Raw genomic sequence first — 21,727 nt, 5'->3', positions numbered from 1 at the left:
AAGAAGCTGTGATGCAGTCATYTCCCACTGAGCTTTCTCTGGAACTTTCCTTTGTTGGGAGACGAAATCAAGCCAGCCTCAGAGGAACCACTTGCAGGGATTGTAAAACCACACAGATCCCTTGAGATCCTCAGGGATGAYGGGTATGGCTGAGTTGGATGGTGATCAGCATGTGGCTGTGAGACAAGAYCTGCCCTCTCCTCACTGCTCCAGTCAGCACTGAATTACTTTAAATCTCCAAACCCTTTCAGTGCATTGTCTGAGAAGTGCCGTCTGCCAAGTGCTCCACTATCCTGGAAGACTGGAACTCCTCACAAAAGGTAAATAAATTGCCCATTGATATCTGCATAAAAGCAGTGCATTACCTCCCTCTGACAGGTATCCCTGTGAGAAAGGACCCTTCCAGCTTTTGCACCCAATGGCACTGGACAGGTTTTGTGATGGTTGATCCCTGTTACAGACTGGGCTCTCCGCTGGCCCTGACATCAGGTTCCATTCCCATTTATTCCATTCCATAAGTGCCTAGCATGGGGTTATGCCAGCTCCTTAATGTATCAACACCTCCTCTGTGTTTTACGGTGCTTTCACCGAGGTACTGAAGCTTCAGGGTGCTCTCCTGTTTGACAGATCTCTATGGATATATCTCACCTAATTTCAGTGGTCAGCCAGGTCAACATGTGTATTCTGGTGTCCCGGCAYAGACAGTGGAAACGGTGCTTTTAAAACACTTTTTAGATATCTCCTTGTCCTGGTTCTGGGGGAAGTTTAGTGCTCTGTGGGTGTAACATAAACTGCATATTCTACTCCCGTCTGTAATTTCTGATGAACTGTTGATGATGGGTCGTTTGCAGCAGCTGCCCGGTGCACACCYGACACCTCAGGCTACAAGATGGGTGTTAAATGAGATAAGGGAGAAGAGGCAAACCCTTCCAAGCAGGGCAGTGTTGCTTTTTCTTTGCACTAATGACTCAGCTGTGATAACTCCCTCCGGGGAAGAGCCCAATCCCACCCATCCAGAGGGGGTCATCTCTGCTAATGGCCCATCCTGGACTCAAAGGCACCAGCACAACAGGAAGCTGCAATAACTCACAGGATTACTTAGTTCCGTTGTGAAATTGCCCGCCCTGGGGGAGGTACTGARCATTCCCACCTGAACCTGGCCATAAATAACTGGGGACTTGGGACATCACCACCAGCACCACTGGACAGATCAAGAGGAGGACCGGAACATCTACAGAACCACTGCTTTCCATCACTGGATGGGRCTATGACCACCACGCTGACCCACAGGGTGCCAGGTTCTACTCTGACTTCATGAATTTAAGTCAGTTTTCTGGCATCATTGCATTTATTGTAATCTTTCTATTAAATTRTAACTTTGACCTGAAACTTCTCTTAAGGGAATTGTGTGGGGTTCACTTCTGCAGTTTACTTTCAAACCAGCACATTCCTTTAAGAAGAAAATGAGTCATAGCTTGGCTGTAACTATTCTTGTCAGTGACTATAAAGGGAATAGCTCAGATGCACATCTACTCCACTGAAACCCATAAATTGAGTCTTGCTATTGACTCAAATAAGCTTTTAACTGAACCCTGCTGCAGTGCTCTAGCACTGAAGAGGCCCCGCTGTGGCATCCACTCTGAAGCCACRGGAGACACATTCTGAGCGCTGTAGGACAGCAGCTGAAATAATCTGTGGCTGGGGAAGGTGCTGTTATTGTCCAGACAGACACTCCCAGTCAGTCTCAGAAGCTGTCTTACAGTACCGTGCTAAAGGGAATGTGGTTTGTATATGAGAGACAGAAATCACTGCTACACAGCAAAACAYTTGCAGGCTAACCTGATTTTAGTGAACGATTTGTGTAAGACCGAGCTTAGCCTAAAATATGTATTTATTGTTGGACAATATAGATATTGTTTGAGAAAACCACAAACAAATAAGGAAGGTTTCTGTGTGAATCTTGTGGACAGCAGGCCAGTGCAGCCCAAGAAGGTGACAGCACCAAGTTCAGAGCAGRGTTAGAGGATCCTGAGCAGTCCTGAGGCTGTTCCAGGAGCATCAACTGAATAGACACTGGGAGAAAACAAGCCAGAACACACTGAGGGAAATACATTATTTGTATTCCTTAAAGTTCTCTCTGTGTGCTGCTCCTAGGCCTCCCTTCCAAATTTTCAGACCTGGTCTATTCAGGAACAAAACTTCTGCTAATTAACAGGTCTCCAGCCCCACAGAAAAGGTTTAGCAAGACCAAAGACAAAGTGCTAAGGCATTTGTCACTTTCTGATTATGAAATAAATGGCAGCCTTTCTCTTCTTTAACACTGGAATATTAGTTAATATGCTGCTAACCTGCAGACATGGTGCTTTCAGCATTACTGTTAGTTTTTAAGGTCTGGCTGTTGTACTAAAAGATCACCTTCAGCATGAGGGGAGACCAGTGACTCTATAAAGGAACTTCAGAGAGAGGTTTTATGGCCTAAATATACTCATCCATTCTCACATTCATCTGCTTTCCTCTRCACTCAGAGGATGAGGAAATCATCATCTCCTCCAAACCAGATTTGTGCAAGCATGTTGGTAAACAAACATAACTGTTACCTTGGAGAGCAGATTTGTGCAGGTTAATTTTCATTATTAGGTATTATCTCTAAAGCAGATGAAATTAGGCTGAATGCCATTATTTCTGCCTATGCTACTCTCTCTGGCCATGCTCTGGCTCTGCTATTAACCTTGGGTTGAACTGGCCAAGTTGGTAGAAAATATGTGTAAAGGAAGATACTGCAATGTGCAAGTCAGTCTTTGTGTTTTCAGTACAAGTTGAGAACACAGAAAAACAACACAGGAATTGCACTCTCTGTTTTAAAATTATTTATTGTTTAAACTTGAGGAGCCCACCCTGGAGATATCAGCCTCAGATCCATCTTTCATCAACATCAACAACAAAATTCCTGTTGACTGTTGCAGTTAAAACTGGTGGACATCTGTCCACTGACTTTTAAAGACTRGGAAGCTGGGAGAGAAGAAAAATATGCAATGTTCTTTTTGTTTAATATGGTGACTATTAAGATGAGCAACACAAAATGGCACTTCCTTGATTGTTTCTCCAGAATATAACGAAGCATAAATAAAGCTTTACACTTAGAGGGGAGACAATTTCCAGGATGGATGGGAGAGAGCGAGGGAGAGAAGCAGTCAGCTGAGGGTGACTGATTGGAGGAAGATCTGCAGTCTCTGCTCTGAATCACAGGCCCTGCAGAGCCCCAGGAAGCTGATTGGAGATAACAGGCTTGCTTCGTGCACTGAAGGGTGGCAGGAAACCAAAACATAAAGYATTTTATCTCCACTAAAGCCTCTCATTTCCTACATTAAAAGGTTTGATCTCTAAAATAAATTTCAGTTTTAATGGTGGTCTGAATATTTTTGCTATTCCTGGCCCAAGAAAGGAAAAGTGGGCAGYTATCTATCATTACTTTGTTCTTTGTGAATTAGTTCTGAGGGCTCTGTGAGAGAAAGAGGTTTTCCTTCTCATCTTTGTAGTGGAGGATTAATTTATTGCACTATAGGTCAGAGCATACTCAAATGATAGAAAAACCAGGGTTGTGCATGAGATGCTGGTGTTTAGTGCTGCTGGCACAGGCCAGCAGAGCCAGGGGCTGGCATCAGGCTCTCCTGCCAGCACAGAACCCCTTGCCTGCCTGGCCCTGGCCACTCCGCAGTCACACTGCCAGGCACGGGATGAGCAGGACAGGGATGAACTCCAGGCTCGATTATCTCACTCTTCATCTGCAAAGCTCCRTGGAAAGTGCGGCTGCAGTGAGACACTCAGCCATCACAGCACTTCTCTGAAAAGCCTTTTGCTGAGCTGTGCTGCATCCACTGCTTTTCTTCAGCGAGAAAAGAGCATTATTTAGCAAAGGCTTTTGTGCCTTTCTCTGTGCTTTTCCTACTCTATGGTTCCCTGTAGTTCAGCATTATCTTTTGCAGGTACTGCACTTGACAGGCAGAAGCCAGCCATGCACACACAGGGACAGTGGAGACACCAGGGTACAGGCAGGCTGTGCAGTGAAGTGAATCTGTTCAATGGGGTCTTGACATCTTCTTTTCCATCCTTTAACTCTGCTGGCATTTTTCCCTTCAGTAGAGATGAGATGCATCACTGTCCCACTTAACCCTGTTATGTGACCATTAAACTACATGATTTAATATTCTGACCTTTTTCCTAGAGGAGAATCCTGTATTAACATTTGCTAAAGGATCAATACTTACAAATGAGGGCCATGAAATAATTAGATAAGAGGGAWCACAAGAGAAACTATTGTAGTCTACCTGGCTGCATTACTTTCTGCTCAGTTACTCATCTCTCACACACACAGAGCAAACTAAATCCTAAGATCTACAGACCACTGGTATTAAGATGCTGCAGTTGTTTCTCAATCACTGCCCTCTGCTAATTGCAGCAACCAATTTCATTTCTCAGATGTGTCTCCCTGACCTGTGAGGCAAGAGTGACTGTGTACAACACTGGACTGGATTTCAAACATGTTTTTAACTTCCAAGGATTTGGGTACCAAAAACCTCAAAAACACAGTTATAGTATGGACATTCCATGTTTTACATCTTTCAGACTGATAAATATCTGYAATATCAGTGGCTCCTTAGCTGAAATTACCTGAGTGCTTTGCTCAGAAGRCAAATGCCAAATCAAAACTTTCATCACTGAAAATTGTGTATTTCTCTTCACTATGCAAGGGGGTTTTGCCCCTTTGTCAAAATTGTTGGATCACCTTGGGTGATGAAAACTGATTTCACAAACTCTTCTCTGCCAACACTGAACCAAAGCTACTGGAAACATACTCAGAGGCAGCTCGATAGCCTTGGACATTGAAGTTCTCCTGTTACCCAGTAAAGTAGTAGTAATACAAATATCCCCACATGGCCTCTAAGTGCTGGTAGACTTTAAACCACTTATGCTGTTTTCAGAAAACATCTCATGAGCAGTCTTGTGCTAAAACCTTGGCTCCAGACCTCCCAAATACAAGAGAAATCAATAGGACTGTTTGTGTCTRTTGGGACTTTTTTAGGAACTGAATGCATTCATGAGTTGTTAAGGCTGAGGCATGAAATGTAAGATTTCTGGATGCTATACAGTAACCATAAAAAATATTGTCCACATATTTCCTTAGTGTCAAGAATATATTTTATAGTGTTAATAATATCACYATCAAGTCAGAAAGTATAAACATTCACTGAAGGAACTGAAGCTCCGTGTCAAAAGGGAGGAATAACTAGTTCAATTTTCTGTAAATGGAGAAGTAATTCGATATGGACAGACCATGAGAGGTTTCAGAGCTATCTAATAGGACTGATGTGGGGCCTGCAACCGGAAGGACTTTAGTCAGTCACCCTTTCTGGGATGCCWGCATTTCACAGACTTCTTGTGAAATCATGAAGTAGTCATTGAAGCCATATGTAAGTAGACAAAACATTCCTGTGGAACTCTGTTCCCAGTTTAGAARAAAATAACCACAACAATAATAATGACACACCTCAGAACACAGAGAATTTCTGTGTATCTTACTTTTGTGCTTAAAGGGTGCTTCCCAAAACAAGAATCCAATTAAAAATTGTTGTACACATATGCATTATTTTCTTCCCCTTTTCTCTCTCATCCCTCTGCTGCTCCAATGGTTCTTAAGGCTGGTGGCTGCATTCTGGCGTTGGTAGGGGAGATTTCAGAGCCTGGATTGGCCCCTCTGGAAGAATATAATATTCATGCTGATTGTTTCTTCTTCTCTCCATATCCACCTGAGTCATCCTTTGCTAACATTCTCTTACACATTTGTCCTTTCTTCACCAGTCTGCAGCTTCATGTTGTGTCCACATTTACTGTAAATATATCTTTTACATAGGTTACATACTACTTTTTATTCTCTTTGTTACCCTAAACCCAATTTCCCCCAGTTTTGTCTCTATATTTCATTAACTTATCAKTAGGGCACTGTTTGTAGCTACAGGGTCTCTGGTGACAGCCTGCACCCCATCTTTTTCATCCCTTGCTGGTGTTTCTCTATGCTGCCTCCCACATCCCTGCTCCTCAAGATCTCTGCTGTTGCACCAGGTCTGTGTTGGGTAAGGTTGGAAGGGACCTCAGGAGGTCATCTGGACCAACCTCCCTGTCGAGGCAGGTTTGTCCTAGAATGCATTACACAGGATTGCATCCAGATGATTTTTACTTATATTTATATTTTGTTATTTGTATTTTGTTTATTTTTATKTACGTGTGTTTGCTCTCAGTCTTTCCTCCCATGTCTATAAATCATGATTTCCTGCTTTGCTAAGTCAGCCATGAAAACAGAAATGCTATAAAACAAACTAGAGAAAGATTAGGAAAATGTTCCTCTGAAATACAGCTCCGAGCATCCCAAAGCCATGATTTATCTTGCACACACATGTTTTATGTAAATGTGTCTGGCTTAAGGAATTACTTTTATCAGCCTCCCCCAGGGCTGTGAGAGCACCCTGTGCTTGGCACTGTGGTGGTGGCAGACTGTCATACAGAAGGTAACAGGCAGGGCTATGAACCCTCCKTCATGGTGGTGGGAAGGTCTCTGAATGGCATGGAGTTGGGGACAGCCTCTTGTAATGCCTGGTATGATGCATTACATTACAAAAATAAAGGAATGTAATGGCTGAATACATAATATCCTGGTTTTAATGGGAAGGRAAACCACAGCTATGTTGTGCAGCTGAACATGTTCTGCAGCCAGACCAAAAATGTGAAGATTGCCTTTCTGAGCCAGCTATTGTGTTTTAAAGCAAAGGGACRAAGATTCCCACTCCCCACCACAATCTGTGAAAGCTTGTCTTCCTACAGGGTCACATGAAATGCAACACTTCCATAACTGGTGTTTGTCCACGGACTATGAGAAGCATCTGAAACCAAGTCCTTGTCACTGYCATGTTTCCCATATCCTACCTTTGACTCACCAGAGACAGATCTKTATCTCTCACCCCAGTAGTCATAGCTGGCAGCAGAGACATTTTTAAAGTTCCTGTCACTGTGTTATTTGTCAAACATAGTCATTAAGGGATCATTAGCAGAAAAATGCTACTCAAAATCATGTTCTGATGCTACTAGAAGGGCTTATTGCATTTTTTCTGACACCCTTGTAATTTTATGTTTACCTAGGGAGTTGTGCTATACAGACATTATTCAGATCCCTTTAAAGTTCCCTTGTTTTTCTCATGAGTTAAAGCAGGAAAATAGGCCCACAAGAAGCCAAATAAAAAATGTGAACAGGAAGATGAGAAAGGGACTGGCAGAGAGAACTCATGTGAGATATCTGCAAATTCTCTTGGCAATTATTTTGGGAGTGGAACGAGTTCAGTTATTATTGACACAGTCATCAAGTGATCTTTTGGAATGGTAACAGGTCATCTTTGCCCATTTTGTATCKAGTTTGACATTGGGTTTGAATAACCCCTTGTTCCTCAAGGCAGAACATATAAATGTGAGTGGGATTTCAAGTCAAGTCAGGCTGAGTTCTATTATACTGCAAATAAAAGTGAGATGTATCATGCCTACCATAAGTAGGTCTCATTCTTTCTCTGATCCAGTAACCATGTAGTTGTGTGAATCTGGGGCTGGCAGAAGGTGTTGAGAATAGATGGACAGGGAGGAACCACCTCCCCTGGAAGCAGCTTGGGCTCTGGCTGCAGAGCTGCACTTTAAGGATGGCTGTGCTCTGGGATTTCACTGTTGTTGCAGGGTCCTGGCTTGGGGCAGCACAGTGGAGCAGTTGCTGAGCAGCAGAGCAGTCTGGGTGCRCATGTACCCTTGGTCTCTGCTGACTGCCTCTGTAAACCCTGGATCCCCATCCTGCAGCTGCCTGGAGTAACACACGATGTCATCCTCACTCATAACAGGGGGCAGGCAGGTTTTAAACCAGGAGCTGCATTGCCATCTGATGATTTAAACCCTCTTGCTACCAAATCCTACCTGGATTCTCTGCCTCCACTARCAGGGGACACAAACTAAGAAGCATTTTCAGAATATGCTGCTGGTACTATTAAGTGTCCTCAYTTTGGTGTGTAAGAATCAAATATCCACTGAGCAGAGAGAAGCACCATATCAGGGCACTGCTACACAGCTGTTAAGATCTTTGCTCTAGCCACTCCTTCCACAAATCCTGCAGTTCCTTCTGCCTCTGCTCTTCTTTAACTGTTCCTATTCACATCTTCATCCTCACTGTACACACAACTTCTCACTCTGTGCTTTGTAGTAACACATGCTCACACGTCTGTATGTCCTGTTGCCAAGAGTTCAATCCAGGGGGCAGATGGTCTCCAGCTGTAGCATTGTGTGCTCTGGTTTCATCTCTCTGAGCTGTATCTGTTCGAGTGGGATGTCTCAGGGTCGGCAGGAGGCTGGCAGGAAAGCTTTCAGCAGCAGAGCTGAAAACCAGCACAGCCAGTGTAGGATGTGGCTTTTCCCCCCCTGAGAACGGCTGCACTGATGGTGTGTGTGGGCTTATACACAGCATTCTCCTAAAGAGCTGCACTTGGTTATGGGCTTGAAGGTGAAGTGACCATTCTGGCCACTGGGCTGTGTTAGAAATGTGACGGGAACTCTGCTGTCCCAGGCAATTGTATCTTCCTGGCAGTGGGATCCCTGCAGGTTCAGCTGGGAAGAGAGCTYTGCCCTGCTTGTCTCCATGTGAAGAGTCTGATGGGATTAAGGAGTCACTTATTGGTCCTACTGAGCAGCCTCACTGGCACATGGCTGATTTGTGCCACCAGTGTGCCTCACAGACAAAAACATGAGTATAGGCATTTCAGTAATCTCTGTTAAAAATTCAGYATAGTATCTGACCTGACATTTCTATAGTTTCATACTACTTATTTTTCTGTATTATTATTATTGCATATTTCTCATACATTAGTATTTTATTGTTTTATAATGTATTATTAATAGAATACATTGTTTATTAAATATATTAACCAATTATTTCACTATATTAATTCTATATGTTATATATTTTTCATATATTGTTTTCTATACTTAGTTCTTATGTAAAATTCATTGATTATAACGGACTTAGGATCAAGTGCTGTGAAAGTGAAATTGGTGCAGAATTTATAAATACATGGTCACGATCAATTGATTTTGGTGATATTTGCTCTGATTGACTGCAGTGTGTTCTCTGCTTGTAGTTGCAGAAAGGAAAAAACTGCCTTTACATGCTCAGGCAGCATGTCAGGAGCACACCAGGAACTTCACCCCCTCTCAGCTAACATGAAACAGAAACAAGACACATCATCTCTGGCTTTGTCATGGCACAGAGCATGCAGTTTGGGACCCTTTGGTGATTCAGAAGATATTTTTGGATCACTCCTAAGCAGCTGYTCTTAAAACCTGCATACACTGTGCACCCTGCAGCTGAGTCATTGCAGCTCCTTTTATGTGTGGGAAATCTCTATTTTCTGAGGGGGTACAACACTGTTGTAGCCTTACCCTGACCGTCAGGTTTTGCAATGCTCCATGGCTCATACATATTCCAGGAAAAAAAACCTCTGACCTTCTGTCCTTGATGCAGTATGTTCAGACATTCCTGAATGTACATCTTCAATAACAAAATATTTTATGACAAGAATAGTCAGAATTTGGGGAGGTTTTTTTTACCAGTAGTACAGGATTTGTATCTATAGAACTTATATAGAGTGAGATGCAAAAAACAGAAAAAATTGGAATTCGCTTTCTTGTTCATGTTCCCAGATATGTTAAGATGGCATTGGAGGAAAAGGAAAGCAAAAGAAGTGCAGAGCTTCAGAAAGTTATAACTTTATTAAAACTGTTCATCACAAACTTGGARAATGGTATTTGGACTGTAACTTGTAATGAAGTAACTTGTAATATCCTTAAAACATTCAARCATCTTTTCCTCTGCCCTGCAAAGTTGAAATCCCAGAACCATCCCATTTGTCTTGAGAGAGGGATGACAACAGTACATCAAGCACAGAGAAGGTGGAAAAAGGAATTATTACTCYAGAATTATTATTCTGGAGAAGCAACTGACTTTTTCCTCTTTCTCTCTTTCTTTCCTGGGTAGAAATGCCTACCTGCAGCCTTGATGTGCTCTTGTGGGACTGGATTTTGCWAGTCCCATTCTTTGGATRGGAATGACTGGCTTWCATTGCTTTCCCTAAAAAGTGAACYAGAAAGAAGCCATTGTGTGTATTGTTTCTCCAGTGGCTCAGTGGAAGGAGGCTTTTTGTCAGTTCCTTGTACTATCTAAGGTGATTAAAAGTAATTTTTCTTTTTCTTTCCCACAAAAAAGTCCTCAGCACAGGGCAACTTGGGCAAGGGCTGAGGAGTGAAGGAGAAGTCACACATTCTGGTGCCCTGACCATTACAGCCAGAGCAGTAAGAGACAGCATGGCATCTGCAGGTTGTGTACAATGTGTTATCAGTACTTTTGAGACACTCAGCACACCTTTAAAAGGGTGAGATAATTTTGGTCATTTGCCAAATGTTAACTTTATTTTTTTCTTGACAGACTGAAAGGATCTTCATGTGCCCTCACAGTCTGGGAGCCTGCTGGCTGAGAAGCAGGTCTGTGAGTGTGGACAAGAGGCTGATCATGAACCAGCACTGCARCAAAGAAGCCAATGTGTCCCRSGCTKTATTAGGCCAAGTATTGCCAGCAGGGAGAGGCAGGAGATCCATCCCCTCTGCTCAGCCCTGGGGAGGCTCATCTGGAAASTTGTGCCCATGCTGAGCTTCCCAGTACAAGAGAGACAAGGACACACTGGAACCAGCCCAGCGAAGAGGCACAAATTTGATGAAAAAACTGGAGTGTTTGTGATATGAAAGAGGCTGGAGAGAAATGGCTCAGGGAGATCTTATCGGTGTCTGCAAAAATCTGATGGGGAGGGGRTGTAAAGAGGATTCAGACTCAGAATCACAGGATCAAAGAATCACAYAGGTTGGAAAAGRGCTCCAAGATCATTGAGTTCAACCTGCTTCTCATTCCAACCTCTTCTCAAAGCCCAGCTCTTCCCAATGGAGTCCAGTGTGGGGACAAGAGGAAATGGGGGTACATTGAAATAGGAAATTCCACTCCAGCATAAGGAAAATAAAATGTTGACTGTTCACTTGGTCAAACGGTGGAGCAGATTGCCCAGGAAGGTGGTGGACTGACAATCCTTGGAGATACTCAGATCCCGACTGGACATGATCCTGATGARCATGAGTAGCTGAACCTGCTCTGGACAGGAGGCTGGAACAGATGGTTTCCAGAGAAGTCAGCCTCAAGTACACTTTTATTTTCTGATTTTTAAAGACCTGCTTTTGAAAAAATCTCTTTCACATTATCACTGCTGGGCAGCATTAAGCTTTTGTGAATGCCTCAGTGATGCATCTGTAGTCATCACTAGGAGTCAGCATAGTCCACTTAGTTTGATTTTGAATTTGGGCTCAGAGTGGTGATCTGGCATATGTATTTTTTACCTCTATCTTGCTGCTGAGCAGCTTTATCTTCATTTTTGTCTAGAAACATCTTTGGACTTTAACAACTAGAAATGAGTTTATAAACACTGAAAAACAACCCTTGCTATTTTTAATGTTTTGCTGTTATGGAGTCTGGTAGTAAAATCATTCAAATTTTTTCAACTTTTAAGGAAAGATTCAGAACAGTCCACAACAGGCAGAGTGCGCTGGCCAGCAAAACCACGATCGCATTGTYAGAGCAGCAGAAAAACAGCCAAGAATTACTTGTCTCTAGTTTCCAATTTCCTTAGTACAGTGTTAGAAAGACCAGTATTTTGTGAGGGACAGAATAGCCTCTTGTTCACTTGTCTCTGAGTCCTTACAGAAAATACAAGCATTGCAGGTAACAGTCAAACAGGAGAAACCTCTCAGCTGTCAACTACAACAACACATCAAAWAATCACTGAAACAGCTGTTGTCTAGAGTGCTTACAATGTAATGGTTTTCTAAACCTACTTGACACATTAGATTTCTCTGACATTAAATTCCAGTTAAAGTTTGTTTGGATAATCAGTGATTAAGACTCATTTGAGACAGATGTAAGACAAGGAAAGGAGACTCAATGAAGCACTTAAAGACTATAAAGTTGACATGGAAAATGAATCAACAGACCCTCACGGCAATTCTTAGAAAGTTCCAGAAGTAAAAGCTGATGGAACTTGTGCTCTGTTTTGCAAACATTTAGTCCATCAAGTATCAGAGTTAGGATGTGACAGTCTAAATGGGCAGGAAGCTAAATGGGTAAAAACCTGAGTGGTCAGGATCAAAGGGCAGTGGTTAACAGAATATAATCCATGGAATTCTGGATGTTGCAGGGGTGGAGTTCAGGGGTCTGTCCTGGGACCTGTCAACTTCAACATCTTTCCTGATGTCCTGGCAGAGTTCATCTCAGCAAGTTTGCATTTGACACCAAACTGGGGAGCAGCAGTCAACCAACATGCTCGAGGGCTGTGTGCCTTTGGGCCAAGAGCACAAAGGCAACAAAGGCAAATGCAAAGTCCTATACCTGGGAAGGTATGGTAGAATCATAATAGGATAATTCAGGCTGTATGGGACCTCTGTAGGACTTTAGTCCAGCCTCCTGCTGGAGAGGAGACTTGAGGGGGTATAGACATCATTGTACAGGTAATGTGAGCTGGTGGAGCTGGTTGGGATGGGAGGGTCCTCAGCTTGACAGGCACATGTTTGAGAAATCATGTAGTTTTTATGAGATTCAAATTTTGAGGTGCAAACTGTAGTGAAACTTTAACTTACAAGATTACAGCAAAAGTCTGTTGATCAGGATATATCACATTTAATAGTTTGCTACAGGGATAGCTCCTGGTTTTCGCATGAAACTGAAGCATTTGAAACACTGTAGAACAGAGTGGGCTTGGTGGTGGCGTTTGTAAGGAAGAATGGGTGCCAGACACTGGGTGGTGGTGGACGTGGCACAAGTGACAGCACAAGTGAATCCCCAGAGGGGAAATGGGGAGATGGAAAGGCCTTGGAAAGGGAAAAGGGACATTCAGAGCAAGGAGGTAGAGGATGGCCAGGAGGAGAGCTTGGCAGGTGTCTGCAATTCCAGAGCCCGGTGGGAGTTTGTAAACACAGAGTAAGAGCCATGTCCCTCTATGTCCCAGGGAGCCTGTGGGGATCAAGGAGCATCGTGGGGCTCTCCAGCAGCCTCTCACCTCCACTGGGCAGGTATCACTGTCCTGATTCCCATCGTACCACTGGAATCCAGACCTGTCCTGTGCTCTCCATGGACCCTAAGTACAAACCCACCCTGTTTGTACTGTAACATTTACATGTAAGTTGATGGACTTGCACTGACTTCAAACCATTTGTCTTGGCATCCACACCCTTTTTTCTCCCAAATCTTTAGTTTGGTGGCTCACGGATGCCTGTGCCATGCTGTCCTACCAGTTGTGTTTGTGCTGGTGAAGGATCACTCCATTGTTTGCCCTCTGGTGGCTGTAAATGGCCCTCAGTGTCATTGCTGTGCTGTGGCTTTGCTGGCCCAGGACAGAGCCTCAAACACCTCTCTGGGCTGAGGTGTAGTGGATTCTTCAGATGGTTGATAAAGCCTGAATTCCCTGTTACAGTGTAAGTTGAGAGTAGTGTCGATGCTGGTTTCCAAGACAGCAGGACAGCTTGAAAAATTCTCAAAATRCAAACATTTCCAGTGACAGCTGTCAATGATTTATAAACCATTCTCCATCCACAYTGACAACTAGCATATGAATATTAAAGAATAAACTTAAGACAAATAATTCTGTACAATTGCTGCTTACCTCAGATGGTCATGTTATGTTACTTAGAAATGTAGTTTATTCTGTTGTTTTACTCTGCTCTGCTTGTGTTAACACAAATGACTACTTTTGTCACGAGGCGSCTAAACTAATGCAGAGCTTGGAAAATACATTTCCTGAGCTAATGGCACKAACCAATAGCCACAAAAGAGTGAACCATTTACACATTTCTCCTTTGGGATACAAAGTTTAGCATAATTACCACAAACACAAAAGATGCTGTACTAGAGTTTTAATTAAAAACAAAAACAAAATAAAATATGTGCAGTCATTCTGAGTTYGGGAAACAGAAACAAGTCTTTGCCACATGGGCTAATAATTTTAATATGCTGCATTTGTGTYACCACAGCCATTTATCTCAACCTGTTTTAAGTAAATAACTTTAACTTTGAGGGAAAAATATCCACAGGCCATGATCTTTCTTTACATGATCTTTCAAGTACTGCTTTGCAGTTAAAAGGGAGATAAATATATAAACTAAGTATTTCATGTCATCATTTCATTCATGTAATAAATAAAATTATAATATTCTAAAAAAATACAATTTTACACTTATATTTAAAATGTTATTTAACTCTGGGTTGTGAACAGAACATATCTTGGCCAACTGCATGGATTTGTGCCTGCGCAGAGTTTTTAGATCAGTTTAGTGTAATTCAGGACTATGTTTTGCAATCACACTGGGGTGAAGGATCAGCAGCAAACGCTGTAGTACATGCTGAGTAACCCTGATTTTGGATAGGAAGTGCAGTGGACTCTTGCCATTGGATACCCCAGGAAGACCCTGCCTGCCCACTCAAACGTGCCTTATGGCACAGTCAGTAATGTGTRTCCCACTGACATCCACCAGGTGCCATCAGCTGAAGAGCTGCTTTGSTCTTCTTATCCCTTGCAACTCCGAGACAAATGGAAAAAATTTTAGTCAGGCTCTAAAAGTGTTTTATGTTTCTTCTGACACACACCCACACACAGGCACACCCTGCCACTCTGAAACTGAGAAGCAATTCATTAAATGCAAGAACACATGAGAAAGGGCCATCAAAGAATTGCCCTGGAGGGCGGATAAGTATTTCATGTACAAAAGGTCAAGTAAACTTCAAATGTGCATAGAGTTGTTACACAGCTTTACACATGTGTGGGGCAAAATCCTTCAAATGATCCTTAGGAAGCCAACTCCACACCCCCACCACAAGCCCAGCGGCTGTTAGTCAAGACAGCATGGAAGTTTTCTTTATATTATATGAAAAAGAAGAAATGTGTCCTGGATAGGGGGAAAAAAAAGCAAAAAAAAAACCAAAAAACAAACAAAATGGAAAAAACCCTCCCCCAGAAAAACCCAAACAAGCAAACAAAACCCCAAATAAACAGAAATAAATTCCAAGGAAGAGAGGGAGTAGGGACACTAGAGCTGTGACACTTAGAAATAAAAAGGCTATCCTGTTAAAAACATGAAACAAGCAAATTGTATTTTAATGAACATTTAGCAAACTAGAGGAAATACAGGGTTAATAYCTAACAGACTTCAATATTACTCATTATACTAGAGCAAGATTAAACTCCTCATGGCATTGGTGTTCTAAATAAATGGTAGCAAATCARTCTGACTAAAGATATCAAAAGGATTTTTTTCTTTCCAGTAAATAAGATATAAATCTTTCTATGAAAATTCACTGAAACAAGTTACTGAGAAGACTTGGATTCACTTTCTCTAACAGTCATTTAATCTCATTCATATTTAAACAATCTCTATGGAAAAGACATAAAAATAAAGAGCTTTCAGTATAATTGTGATGAAGAGAGAAGATCCATTGAGAGATGATAAATCAAGAAATAGGAAAAGTAATTACAGTGCATTGAGCATCTTCCTTTACTCTCATCCAATTGAATYACATTTACAGCATGCCAAAAGCAAAGAAAATGCAATAAGTATGTCATAGCATAGATATTTTCTTTGGGAACACTGAAAAGTACAAAATAGGGCATTTGCCAGCTTGGAGCAAGTGTTTCAGCAAGAATTATTGACTTTAATTATGCTACGGCAGAGCTTTTAAAATATGGTATAATCTACATTTCAGATTTTGAGCACATCCCAGGCTAAGTCTCTTTGCAAACTCTTTTCTCCACTGCCGCAGGTTCTCACAGGGGAGGGAGGAACCAGCCCCAGGCTCTCTCCCTGTCCTGCTTCCAGACGTTTGGCTGGTGTCTCTAAATGATCCTTAAAAGTATTACAGCTATTACCGAGCTCTTTCAGCACAGTGTAATTCATCCCATTAGCAATTACAATTCAACACAAAAAATGTCCTCAAGACAGCTACCTTTCCTATAAATCTTTTTGCTAATATCAGTTTTTACTCATGTTTGCCTGGTGTTGGCACATTTGTGCTCCTTCAGTACTTGGGGAAAACTCAGGCTCTGACTGGCTAACTTCAACTGGAAAGTTGTCTTCCTCAAAGCCTYCTCCCCTATTTTCTCTCAAATTCCCTGTTACTTGAGAAATCTTTCATGCTGAAACCTGTTTCCCCCAATCTTGCCCATATTTACAGAAAGTTTTGTAGTTCCAAATTGGCTTGTCTCATCTTGAACAGTCTTTGCCTGATTGCACGAAAGGAAATGGCTGACAAGCTGTTTTCTTCCTAACAAAGTCCAAATGTTGACAAATGCTGATTGAAGTTGTGATTACTGAAGAAAGGATAATATACGGGAAGCCTGAATATTGCTTTTCATAAAAATGCAAAAGGAAGTACATCTTCAAGAATAGAAACTCCTTTTCTTATAAATCATAAACTTTACCATTAATGCTGGATTTTATATTTTGCTTMATTTGATGTATGCTGAGTGTTTACTTGTAACAACTTAAATAATTAATTGCTGCAATCATTGTACCAGACTTACTTTAAAACTTACAATGAATCAGTTTAAGATCCAAAGGGAAAAAAGTGTATAACCACAGAAAATTTCTTCCATTTTCCACTCTTGGCAGGCAACTAGCAGTATTTATATCATCAATAAGTAAATGCTCTTCTTTTACTTTTGCAGTAYACCAGATTTCTTTTAAGGTGTCTTACAGATAATCCTCTAACTTTATTAGTAAATTTTGGGGTCAAAAAATTCTGTATAGGTCAGAAGAAAATTAGGATCCCACCTTTCAGTTTTTCACTGAGAYCTTACTTTTTACTAGTGTTATAAGATTATTTATAAATAAAAGTTTAACTTATCCATGTCTGAGYTCTCTTCCTCCTGCCCAGAATTGTCATGAGCTGCAACTTCTACTTGGTAGGCTGAGGCTGCTGTGCCATCTCTCTTTGCTTGCTTCCATAAGGCACAAAGTCTTTATTTTAAACTAACAAAGGGTAGATTTAGATTAGATATTCGGAAGAMAATCTTCACTATGAGKGTGTTTAGGCACTGGCACAGGTTGCCCAGGGAAACTGTGGATACCATATCCCTGGAAGTGTTCAGGGCTGGGCTGGATGGGGCTTTGAGCAGCCTGGCCTAGTGGGAGGTGCCTCTGCCCATGRCAGGGAAGGTGGAATGAAATGATCCTTAAGGTCCCTTCCAACCCAAACCAATAATTAATTATAATTAACATGACCTGTGAAGTTACAGGGTGGATGGGAACCCATAACACCACATATTAATGTCTCAGGAAAGTCTAAATACTTCCATAACTCTGCAAACTCAAATGTGTTGAGGTTTGTTTACGATGCTCTGTGGGTTTCATTCTGTGCCTTCCCCTTTGTTTTACCACTTCTTCTTTCTCAAAACACTCTATTTCTATACTGGTTTTAGTATCACATATTCATTGTGCACAAGAACTAACTTCATTGCATCAACCACTTCCTCCCTCATCATTTCTTTTAATATAAAAAAAAGACATTCTTTAGCGAGACCATGTGAAAGGCAGAAAGCAGAAGACAGAAATTTCAGTCTTTGGTTAGAAACAGGCAACACAAGGAAAGGCTTTGGAAAGAACTGTGCAAGTATTGTCTTGTAAGCCTCAGGCTGCCGTATTTCTTCTTCTTTTTTTCTTTTTTTCTTTTTTCTTTGTCAGAAAGCACTTTCTTATTAGTCACTTACAATACCCAAACATCCAAGCAAGACTGGAAAATAATACTTTACTGCAAGTTTCAATCAGGTTAGCAAAGTTATAAATGTCATCAAAGTAACTGAGSGGTAAAAATGGAAATGCCAGACCTGTTTTATAGCAACACAGACAGATGCTTTGATAGATCCATTACAAATTCGACTTACATTATTCTAAGCTAAGATTGCTATCTACTTGCTGTTCCTTGGATACATTATTTCTTCCCTTATCTCACTGATTCTTTTCATAGCACACAGTAAGAAATTTATTAGTAATGTATCAGATTTCCTGGTAAGATATGGGCCAACAATTTCTGTTATTACATTTTTCTCTTTTTTTCCATATAACCTTTTTCCTTTATCTTTTTGTCAGTCTTTGTTGTTTGGGCATCTTCACTGGAGCAATGCTGGCTTCAGTTATCTGGAATAGCATATATTATAAAAAATTAGATTGGGATTGTTTGGTATTTCATTACAGAGTAACTGTCTGGGGCAAAGCCTTTTTGTGGCATGTSCTACTTGTTTTTCATTCCTTGGAGTCCTTTAAAGGATTTAATTCTTATATCTGGTGCATTTTTGCTTTGCTGTAGGAGATAATAGGATATTGAGTGAAGATTTGGGTGGAAACACAAAAGAAAAAAAAGGAATTAAAAATCAGTTATCAATGTATGAGTAGTTTGAGGGTCTTTAAAGATGAAATTAATCTGGAAATATGCCTTGTGAGTATCCCCAAGTGCACCCCACCAAGCAGGAGAGCACACAGCATCTTCAGCCTGAGAACTTTCTGCGTCCTTCCCAGCCCATTCCCATAATTGTGACTAGGCAGAGAATACTTCCCTTCTCATATTTTCTGGAACAAGTTCTTGCTCAATCTCTAGCCAGTCCAATAGGGTCAAAGTGATACCACTTACTTTAAGGGTTTTTAATAATATACTTTTTTCTAAGCAGAGTGATTTTGAAATGAGTAGAAGCAGGAATAGATGAGCAGCTGGATACATAATGCTAAGGAGAGTGGGAATGCTCAGGCCAGGGACTCACATGAATCCAAAACAAGGTACATGACTGCACCAGGCAAAACTCCAGCCCAAAAGTATGTGCCCATGAATTTGCTCAACAGTTCAGTCTGTGGGGTGAAGGGCAGGAATCCCACAGGCAGCCATGAACCAACCAGCATTTTTTTCCAAATAAGGTTAATGTTACAGACCCCTTAATCCAGGATCTCATGGATGCTGTATCCTCTTTTTCRGAAGAGCTAGTTTGGCAGGTGCAGCTCCTCATTAGAACTGTGAAACTGCTACCAGTGCTTTTTTAAACTTTGATTTTATGTTCCATTTGAAATGTCTATTCTCCCTGCATTTGGAGGGAGCAGCTGTAGCTGGCTCTATAATYTGTTGGAAGTGGCATCTCCTACGTAGAAGAGGTTATGAAATATAAACAAAGTAAAGYAACTTATAGCAGGGAAGAGAGGCATTTCCAGCTTGCATAAAAAGAAGGATGTGATAAATCTGTGCCTTGGGCAGCCACTTTGTGATATCTGGTGAACACTCAATCAAGACTCCATAGAGAGATATCAAGATTTCATTTTCCTGGAACCAAGTCAGAAGCATTTATGTGGCCATCAATGACAATTAGTCAGCTGAAAACTCCCTGCTAATCTACTTTCCTGGAGACTTCTAGGAGCCTTCCCCAGCTCTGCCTACAGGAATAGTTCTTTATAGCAAACATCCAATCAGTGTTTTTATAGACACAAGCAAAATTAGTTTCAGCTACCAGCATTAAACATAAGCTTTACCCAAGCTCAGCAGTATTTGGATTGGGTTTTTCACTGGGCCTTCTCAGAACTGAGTTTCTACAATCCTGATCCAATCCAAGAACCATTTACTCATCKCTGTTTCATTGCTGGCTCCAGACATACTGCTCATCCAGGGGAGCTCTGCTCACTGGGAGTAACAATCCACTGTCATTATTTCATTTCCTCGGATATTTAGAAAATAAAATGAAATTGTCTTATTTTAATCTAAATTTTTGCTGCAGCAGTAAAAGAGAAACAATAATTAAAGCCATGACTCAAAAACAAGGGTGCAAATATTTACAAATGTTTATGTTTGTTTCTTTCCTTGCTCTCTGGAAGCCAGCCACAAGGAAGGACTATTGTTGGCTGGTCTTCCTTAGGTAGGAGGGAGCAAAGCAGAATGGGGAGTGCTTTCAATGAGATGAGCTGCTCAGAACTCTGAACTTGCTTTGTTTTTGCCACACCCAGCAGCCATGAAAGGAAACAATCTTCAGCAYCCTAAAGAAAACCCCAGAGAAACACTCATCCAGCTTGCATGTTACAATGGATGAAGCACAGTGTTATCCAGACTGTGCTAATCACAATTGAAATTAACATGAAAAACTGTGTTAATCACATCATTATCTGTTGAAATGTATWAAGGAACTGCCAGAACAACAGGACCTCGAGCCGTGACATTTTCAATACTTTTTATTATTGCTAGCAAGTTTTGCTAGTCATTCTGCAGGGATTAAGAAGAAAATTGGGAAAAGAGGTCAGAAATGCACTAATTTGGAAGTGATCCTCACTTTTTTTTGAGTGCAGAAACATCTGTACCRTACTGTCAGACAGGGCAGAAGAAAAACCAACAGCAATTATTTTAGTCTTGTTCAAATTTGTAAGATGTGAGTTCCTCCCATTTTACTGTGGCCAGTAGGTGACAATGTCAGCAGGGAAGTCCAGGAACCAGACAGCCCCAGCAGCTGATATTTGCTAGAGATAATATTCCCCCAACAGAAGTTTGTGGTTTTTTGTGATCCTGCAGCCTCAACCACCACCAGCCAGCAGATGTCCACCTTGATCCCAGAAAATGTGGTCCTGAAAAGAGTTTGTGAGGGTGTGCTGTGAGCGGTCACTAAAATACTCTGCTTTAAAAAACCTGCCAAAAAATGCAGTGACACCAGCACATCTGTTTGCAGCATATGGGTTGAGAAAGAGCAGCTGAGGCTCTTTATCAAAATGCAMAATCTCTGAAAGGAGCTATGGCCCTGGGAAACTTTCAGACTGTGGGGRTTGATTTCTACATTGTCTGTATGTACTTTACAATATATTGGATTCTCTAGAAGAGACTAGAAATGCTACCAGTCACTGCAACCACTTGATCCAAACTGGTGGGTATGGGCAAAGCCTGCCCATAAAACTCCTTATTCTGGAAAACATAAAGAGTGGGAAAAGTCCATCCAGATGACCATAAACYACTTTCTCAAATATAGCCCAAGAGAATGTAAAAATGCCTTTCTTCCCCTTTTGTCTTTGGGCCTGGTACTTTGGGTACTCTGGCCAGCATTTGGGCTGTTATCAATGAACTTCCAGTGGCACAGCTGACAARTCATGGAAGAGATGTCRAGTTAAACATTCCCACTGCTTGCAATGGTGCTGTGGGAGCCTCTTTTCATCCTGGAGTCCCAAAGGAATTAGKAAGTGCTGCAAAATTTCCATGGCTAAGAGATAAAACCTTCATCTCTAAACTCCTTTATTTCACTGTGTAAAAAATGATTAGGAGACAGTATCCCAGGTGAGGAAAGCAGTGTCTTTTTCAGACTGCATGCAGAGGTGGGAAAAGTGTTTGGCAACAAGTGATTGGTGGATGTTGAAAATGTCTTAGATTTCTTCAGATATGGGATATGGCACAGGATAGAAGAGGGGTCCAGAAGAGCTGGTTGATATTAGAAAATCACTTACTTCAAGCGCAAGTGTTATTCATCCTAACTAAATTGAGGGAAAGCTGCAGAACATGATCACAGACAAGCAA

The sequence above is a fragment of the Malurus melanocephalus genome, unplaced genomic scaffold (genome assembly GCF_030028575.1).
Source record: "Malurus melanocephalus ecotype Western Australia unplaced genomic scaffold, MMel_1.1 scaffold_171, whole genome shotgun sequence".
Lineage (NCBI taxonomy): Eukaryota > Metazoa > Chordata > Aves > Passeriformes > Maluridae > Malurus > Malurus melanocephalus.
This window is presented reverse-complemented; position numbering follows the sequence as displayed.